General features: G+C 38.7%; 1 long non-coding RNA gene across 1 annotated transcript; it reads right to left on the reverse strand.

Annotated features, from left to right (window-relative positions):
• Positions 1 to 582: 582 nt before the first annotated feature.
• Positions 583 to 1,185, reverse strand: LOC119770123. Its single transcript, XR_005278667.1, has 2 exons — positions 883 to 1,185; positions 583 to 824 (listed from the first exon to the last, which is right to left on the reverse strand). It is a non-coding gene; the product is annotated as an uncharacterized LOC119770123 (long non-coding RNA).
• Positions 1,186 to 8,428: the final 7,243 nt, after the last annotated feature.

The raw sequence follows: 8,428 nt of genomic DNA on the forward strand, positions 1-8,428 counted from the left end.
AGCTGCCCGGTCATCTGTCCAACGTCAACGTCCAACCTCCCCCCCCCTCCAAGATCTGGCCGAGTTGTGACTGGTGCGCACATATATTTACAAAACACACATCTAGATAAAACCACTCAATTTCTAACGCTATGAGTTATCGCTTTTTAACCGCACTTTCAATTAGCGCGAAACTGTCCAGCCTTAGTGTCAACTCTCGGGGCCCCATGTTTACTTACTAGGACCGATACTGATAGTAGCGGCGACTGGACCGGCGACCAAAAACGTCGCTGGGCCAAGCCGTTGCATTGTCAGTGTGTAGGTGGAATTATGACCAGCTGCGTGGATTGACAGGCCAGCCTGTGGAGCGCCAGCGTTTGCAGATTGTGGGTCTGTTAGGGTAGATTTGGCAGTTGTGTACTATTTGCATAGTCAAATTTTAATTTATGAAAACAAAATTTGATTTACATTGACTTACTTTGCTTGTTACGGTGGTAGACACACAGATCTTAACTCCAGGGAGTTCGCTGAAGACCAAAAAGGCCTTCATCTACCAACAAAGTAGCTAACAATGGATGCTTTTTTGACTGGAATGTTCTGTTCTGATTGGTCGGCTTTCTCAGTCGGTTAAAAATAATCAAGCGATGTTTATATTAAAACTGCCCGACGTTTCGACCGGTTTTGTCGGTCTTCTTCAGGGGAAACTGTAAATTTATTCACAAAATTGGCAAGGGGAACACAACGAAACATCATATGGGACTCACTTTTGTCTAGTCGCTATCGTACTGTTCGTTACTCTCCAACGGTAGGGTGTCTGGTTTGTAATAGTTAGATGGTGGTTTTCCCTAAGTAAGTGTAAAAAACTATGGGTAGTTGTCCAAAAATATCGAAAAATCGACTTACTGCATAACCGAGAACAAATTCAAAATCTCGGTAACGACACTGTTCACTATCCCAACTTTGCAAGGGTTTAGCTTTCATACAATATGGTGTGGCGGTGGGTATCGCTTGGATGATCCCAACGGTGGGTTATTGTGTGTTAGTAGTTTGTGTGTGGTTGGAGATATCCGAGAGAGGATTGTTTCTTCGTGTTACAGATGGTTTGATAGTGTGTAGAATCCCCGAGTATGTGTTACTTAGGCCATATACGTCAGTACGGCGGTTGACCGTCTTGTCCGTATTGGCGATGTGACACATTTCCAACACTGATAAAGGAGGAGTAGCTAACAATACTAACAGATATCATCCGGTGTCAAAATCCGACAAAATTTTGCTTGTTACGGCGTTGAACAGGTTATAATCGGATGACCTTTTGCTTGTAACAGCGTAGACGCACAGGTCTTTTCCTCAGAAAGATCTTCAACGACCAAGGACGTCCCGTATACCAACAAAATAGTCTACCATAACTCATTAATGGCTATGCGGATAAGATTCGGGGTCAAAAAGACCAAAAAGGTCCTCATGTAGCAACAAAGTAGCCTACCATATTGACTGATGCTAAGAATGTGGTGCGGGGTCAAAATCCGACGACCTTTTGCTTGTTACGGTGGTAGACGCACAGGCCTTTTGTTCAGGAAGATCTTGGACGACCAAGGATGTCCCATATACCAGCAAAATGGCCTACCGTAACTCAGTTATGCTATGCGGATAAGATTTGGGGTCGAAATTTCCTATCCCACCCTACCTTAAACCGTAATCCCGAGCTTCACCGCACACTGTCGGTGACGTCGCGACGCTCTGCCGTTGGCTGGCCCCGCGTCAGCTTGTGCATTAGCCTGGCACGTGAGCTGAGCTGAACTTCGGCTCGCTCGCCGCAGATCGTTGCAGCGCCGCGCTCCAAAGTGTACACCTCGTTGCGTTTTGCATCTCGTCTGTTGACGTACCAAAATCGTGAGCTGACGCGCTGCTTTCCTGATCCGTGGAGTGGGGTGTTATAAGAGAGAGAGAGCAAGAGGTGATGCATATGCAAATGGTGCATGATATTAATAAACGCATGCATGATGGGTGGTTATTGAATGGGGTTTAAGGTGGGTGGTGGGTGGCACACGTGTTGAAGAAGGAGGAGCTTCTTTTTCCCTGCAACGCGCAGTATCGCCCCTTTGGATGATGTTGATGTTTACAATCATGAAGACGTTGATGGTTTGATGTGAGTAGAAATAGACCAATCATGAGGGTGGAATTCTACAACACGAATGAAAAAATGCAAAGCGAATAAAAATAAAAAAAGTCTTCCATAACTCATTAGCAGAGAATAAAAATTAAAAAAATATAACAGTCAAACTAACAGTGTTTAACTGTGCAAGCGTATTCACATTTTTACACACACACACTTGCACACAAAGCTGACGTTCAGAATTTATAAACAGGAATAAAACCGTTTTATTAATTAGAATAATAACCGTGCTGACATTGACAATGATTTCGTTCCGTTACGCGTGTCAGTGTCAGCACCGCCGCCGTGGTGGTAGAGATAGAGATGCTAATCCTAGCGCAGAGTTGTGCACATACACACGCATGCGTTTGAGCTGAGGCGCGGATGATTAGCGTGAATAAGTGATTAGTTTTGCGGGGCACGTCGTTACTTGCATGCTAAATTTAAATTAGCGGAGCGCGTTGGGACCAAAATGAAGTGCATCGATTGAACGGGGTGGCAAGGGTTTCAAAAAAAAGTAGTTGAAAGATTCTTGAAATGTAATAAACTAAACTATTCTACAAACTTTACCTCCATTGTGTTATATTTTTCTTGTATCATTTTTTGTATTTAAATTTGCATTTAACATGTATTGTTTATTTTTGTTTTGATAGTATTTGGCTTTTTGTACCACCTTTTGCCTGTCTAGCTATTTGGATTTTTTAACAGTATTTTTTTGCTTTTTTTCACATTTTTCTTTAAAATGATTCATTTATTTTAAAAATTGTAAAAAATACGTAAAAGCGTAGTCTAGGACATTAAAAAAAATTCTTCACACATATTGATGCATGCAGTATTGGAAAAGTTTGTTATAAAACAGCCAAAGTTGACCCCTGAAAAAAAAATGTTTTTATAACATGGGAAAAATCTCATGATACAAATTAAAAAAGACAAGCGTAATTAGCGTATTCTAATCACTGGCACAACATGCTGGGTATCTTCTACGTGAAATGCCAAACAAGTTCTTCTAAAAGAGGAGTTAGAGCGGATGCATGTCTGCTCTCAACCTTGATTTTTTTTTCAAACTTTACAAAGTTCTTTCATCCAATGATTTTTTAAGATTGAAAATTGGTTGAAAATTAAAATGAAAAACAAATTTGTCGATCGTTGTCCGTCTAGAGGCGGGGTTGAGGTGAAAACTTTGAGGTTGTGTCAGGTAGTGGTGGTCCGATTTGAAGATTCTTGCTTGATCTAATGTTATTCACAGCCTCAGCACATTTGAGTTAGTTCAGCAAACAGTAGTTTTGAGTGCTGGAGAGGTGGAATGGCCCTTATATAGTTTTGCACGAAATCGGCTAATAACAAGATAATATTTAATCGAATGATCTTAATATAGTTTCGAGTCAGTTTAAATCAATATCTGTAACCGTTCAAATTAAGCACTTTATTCAATATTTTCGAAATTTAATTTTTTAAATCAAGACAAAAATTTCAAAAGTGCCAAATATTCAATATTACGCCTTTTTGAAATGTTAGTCTTGAATATATTGATTAAAGCTAAATCCGAAACGTAAGCACTCGACAGCGGCAGGACAATCTAAATAACAAAGGCCCCCGAAAACGGCCCGTCAACGTCAATTTTCTCAAACGTCGATTTCGACGATCGTCGGACAAAGTGTTGCATATACGCACGAAAAGGGCCCGAATTCCGTCGGACAAACCGTCGGAAGTCGGAATTCGGGCCGTTTTGTCGAGCCGTCGGGCGGTTTTCGGGCCGTTGTCGGCCCGGTCCGTCTGTCAGGGCATGGATACCAGCAAAGTGCCATTGAAAAGAAGGTGCCGGGAACTGCGAACTCTCATAAATACTAGCGAGCTGTTGGATTTGGACCGAGGACCGATTGCTAAAGAAATTCACCAAGGCTTGCAGCAGCACATCAACACCCCAGCAGTATCCGGTCAGGTAAGATCTGTTTCTTTTCTGGAAGCTGGAAGACGCGTGGCGAATCGGTCGGAAAGGACCAACCCCTGAAGATTTTTTTTATTTGGTGAGATCTGTCCTATATTAATAATTCTCTTTCACTATACTAACATTCATTCAGATCAATAAAGACAAACCACGCCAATTTAACTATATACTCGGTAGGGTGTCCCCTTAGTCGTTCGCTGTGAGTTATGGATTGCCTGCTTCTCTAATGAAGGTTCGGCTGAGGGGGCACGCCTATTAATTTCTCGTCGCTCCATACCCTCAGTGACGTGATGGGAACAAGGGCGTCTATACAAAGTGTCCCTACACCCTCTACAAATTTCCGGCGCTTGGGGAGGGAAGAGGGAAAACATTTTAACCCTCTACAACCCAACCTCGCTGTAACACGAAAAAGTTACTTATGGGTCATTCCAGGTCAACTGAGTACACTTTTGGACTCGACCTTCACCGATTTGGACCAAACTTGGAGGAAACGTTTATCTATCGATAGTTAGCAGAAATCTCAAGTTTGGTGCTGATTGGACCATCCCTCTATTTTTGGCACCGCCCTCTTTTTGGCAATTTTCTAAAAAACTTTTTTTTCTTTTAATCATAACTTTGCAACTATTTGAGCAAAAGACTTTCTACAGGTTGCATTTTATAGAAAATTGTCCAAGGAATTCGATAAAAATAAAATGTTAACCCTTAAATGCCCACTAATATTATATTTTAACGTTTTAAGTATAAAAATACAGTTTTGACCAATTGATTATATTTTTATTTCTTTTATTTTATCGTCATCGTGTTCCCCGGACAATTTTACATAATAATCAATGTAGACTTCAAACTAAAATGAACTATTGACGAGATACAGCGATTTTACTGAAAAAAGTTTGATTTTGCGCAGCACTCGGAAGTTCATGGTGTACTTTTCAACAAAAAGGAATGAATCTCGCATAATTCGGTTTTTATATGTGAGAAACTTATTTCGGATTTGAATTCATAGGACAGAGTGCAGTGCAAAATCAAACTTTTTTAAGTAAAATCGCTGTATCTCGCCAATATTTCATTTTAGTTTGAGATACACATTGATTATAATGTAAAATTGTCCGGGAACACGATGGTGATAAAATAAAACAAATAAAAATATAATCAATTGGTCAAAACTGAATTTTTATACTTAAAACGTTAAAATATAATATTAGTGGGCATTTGAGGGTTAAAATTTTATTTTTATCGAATTCCTTGGACAATTTTCTATAAAATGCAACCTGTAGAAAGTCTTTTGCTCAAATAGTTGCAAAGTTATGATTAAAAGAAAAAAAAGTTTTTTTGAAAATTGCCAAAAAAGAGGGCGGTGCCAAAAATAGAGGGATGGTCCAATCAGCACCAAAATTGGGATTTCTGTTAACTATCGATAGATAAACGTTCCCTCCAAGTTTGGTCCAAATCGGTGAAGGTCGAGTCCAAAAGTGTACTCAGTTGACCTGGAATGACCCTTATATGAATTTATTTATTTAGCAAATCGAATAACAGTAAAAATTCAACGCTTCCCACGCTTGCCGTGGGCTTTCTTCTTAGCTCTCGGCTTAGACTGATGAGTCTTCACACGTCCCACGTAGACCAGCCCCGACGTTGGTTGATCTTCATCGGTAGTGGTGTTGATCTCCGAACCCTTGACCTCGAGAAGATCGTTGTTGTTGTGACCTTCAGCAGCCTCGTTACATCTCCTCCCGCTAGAACTGCCAAGCGACTCTGGAGTGGTAGCAGTTATATTCAGGTTATAAATCAGGTAGTGATGGTATCACAAATGACATCCGGCGCAGCATCCCAATGTAGTACAGGGCCATTTTCGACCATCGGCCTTTTTGTCGATACGTTCCGTACAGAAACTCTTCCATCACGTGTCACTGAACGTCCTCGCCCCAGAACCTCCGCAAGAAGGCCAATTTTACTTCCTCGTAGGTCCGATATTTGTTCCCGAAAACTTTCGCCCAAATTTTCGCATCGTTTTCGAGGCAGGATAAAAACACACTTCGCTTGGTCCACTGGTTTACACGGTAGCTGAACTGCACCAATTCAATGTAGTCTTCGAAGTCTTGAATGAAATCAGCCGCCGGGTAGTTGAAGATGTTGCCGTTGAACTTAGGTGCGCACGGTTTGGAAAACCACGGTTTGAATCTACTGTAGCTCATGTTGTTGTAGCTGGGATTTATCTCGGTTGAGCCCCCAAGTTGTTACACGAAAAAGTTACTTATATGAATTTATTTATTTAGCAAATCGAATAACAGTTAAATTTCAACGCTTCCCACGCTTGCCGTGGGCTTTCTTCTTAGCTCTCGGCTTAGACTGATGAGTCTTCACACGTCCCACGTAGACCAGCCCCGACGTTGGTTGATCTTCATCGGTAGTGGTGTTGATCTCCGAACCCTTGACCTCGAGAAGATCGTTGTTGTTGTGACCTTCAGCAGCCTCGTTACATCGCCTTTAGACGGGCTTCGATTTGAAAAATCGCCAAAAATCAATTTTTCAACCAATTTTTGATCATCGGAAATAAGAACTCTTGAAATTTTAGAAAATTTATGAGTAGGAAGTTTTACTTGTTTTATGTGACTTTGCCAATGTTTTTAAAATGTATTTTTTTTGGTGTCAACTTTGTCTGTGTTTTTTACTAACATTTCCTAGATTTTAAGTAAAAAGAAGTATGCAGTTATTTTTCTAGTGTGCCAGACTATGCCTCTACGTATTTTTTTTTAAATTTAAATGATAATGGTGCCATTTTATAGCAGAAATGTGAAAACCAAGCAAAAAATTGAAAAAGTGGCAAAAAAAACATGAAAAAATAGATGGTGGTAGAATAGGCCAAATACTACCAAAAACAAACATTAATTAGACAAGATAATTTTTTTTTACAACTTGTTTTTATTAGGTCCTTTTAGGTGTTGCGACCAGGTTAGGACCGAGGATCAAAAGTACAACAAAAAATAAATAATAATAATAAAAAAAAACCGTAAATGAATTAGATGATCATTTTTAGACAAGATAAATGCAAATTAAAATACTAAAAATAAAACAAGAAAAACATAAAACAAGAGAAGTAAAGTTTTTCGTAGAACAAAAGTTGCTCAAAATGACCTCCTGAACAAGGGAAGAATAAAAATTTTCGAAAAAAAAATTGAGCAGTAGAGGGTTAATCTTTGCGCCGGTATTTGTAGCATTAAAATCCGTGCAAAAAACATATGCACGTGGGTGTACAGATTACGGAGTAAAACATAATCGAATTATTCACCTAGCATTCACCTTGCATGACAATATCTTAGCAACTAAAGGTCGTATCAACAAAGTTCATAAAAGCAAAATATAGAGAATTTTCTAAGCTATTCAAATTTTTTTTTTCAAGTGTGGGAAAACATGGGCGATAATTTAAATTAATGAAAAACTGCGACTATTTTCAAAAAAGTAACCTGAAAATGGCTTTAACTTGAAAACAGTGCATTTTATCAAAATTGCACTAAAGTTCTTTTTCATTTCAAATTTGATGTTATATTGAAAAATGAAGTTGAAAATTGTTTTCGTCAGTACTTCAAAACTCGGTCAAAGATTTTTTGCACAACCTTGAAATTTCTGAAAAGTTGGCATTTGATGTCCCCTAAAACATATAAAAAAAAAGAAAAAAGTGTTTTTTTGCAAATCAAGTCTATAAATAACCAAATTTTTTTACCGTGTATCAACATTTTTCAGTGTAATCCTTATCCATACCTACAACTTTGCACATGACACCAAATCGATCAAAAAAAAAATACTTCAAAAGATACAGATTCTCGAATTATCATACATCATTTTTGTATGGACAGCTGCCAAATTCGTATGGAAAATTATATGCACAAACTTATGTTGCATGGCTTCTTTGGGCTTACTGAAAACACCCTAAAAGTTCCAGCCGGATTAAAAAATACTAAAATTAAAATTAAAAAAAAAATCGATTTCGTTGATAACTGCTAAGTTGAAAACAAAATAAGAGAACGCATAAAAATAGTATGAATTAATAGGAAAACAAGACTCTAGAGAGGTGAAGTAACTCGGAAAACATAGTTGCTCAGCCAGCTGAACACGAAAAAATTAGCACTGGAGGGTTTGAAGCAAATAAAAAACTTTCAAAATTCCGTTACTAGGGAAAGTGACTACTCACGCCTATTAGTTTATTAGCTTTCAGAGAAACTGAAAATCCTTTTTCACAACAGATTTCCTGGTAAACTTGGCACAATATTTTCAAGACTGGTTTCCCCAAAAATATGCTCAATAAATTCTGAAAATAGATGGCAAAATAGTCGTTTAAAGCGGTTCTATTTCGACTC

This window comes from Culex quinquefasciatus, chromosome 3 (genome assembly GCF_015732765.1).
Source record: "Culex quinquefasciatus strain JHB chromosome 3, VPISU_Cqui_1.0_pri_paternal, whole genome shotgun sequence".
Taxonomy (NCBI): Eukaryota; Metazoa; Arthropoda; class Insecta; order Diptera; family Culicidae; genus Culex; species Culex quinquefasciatus.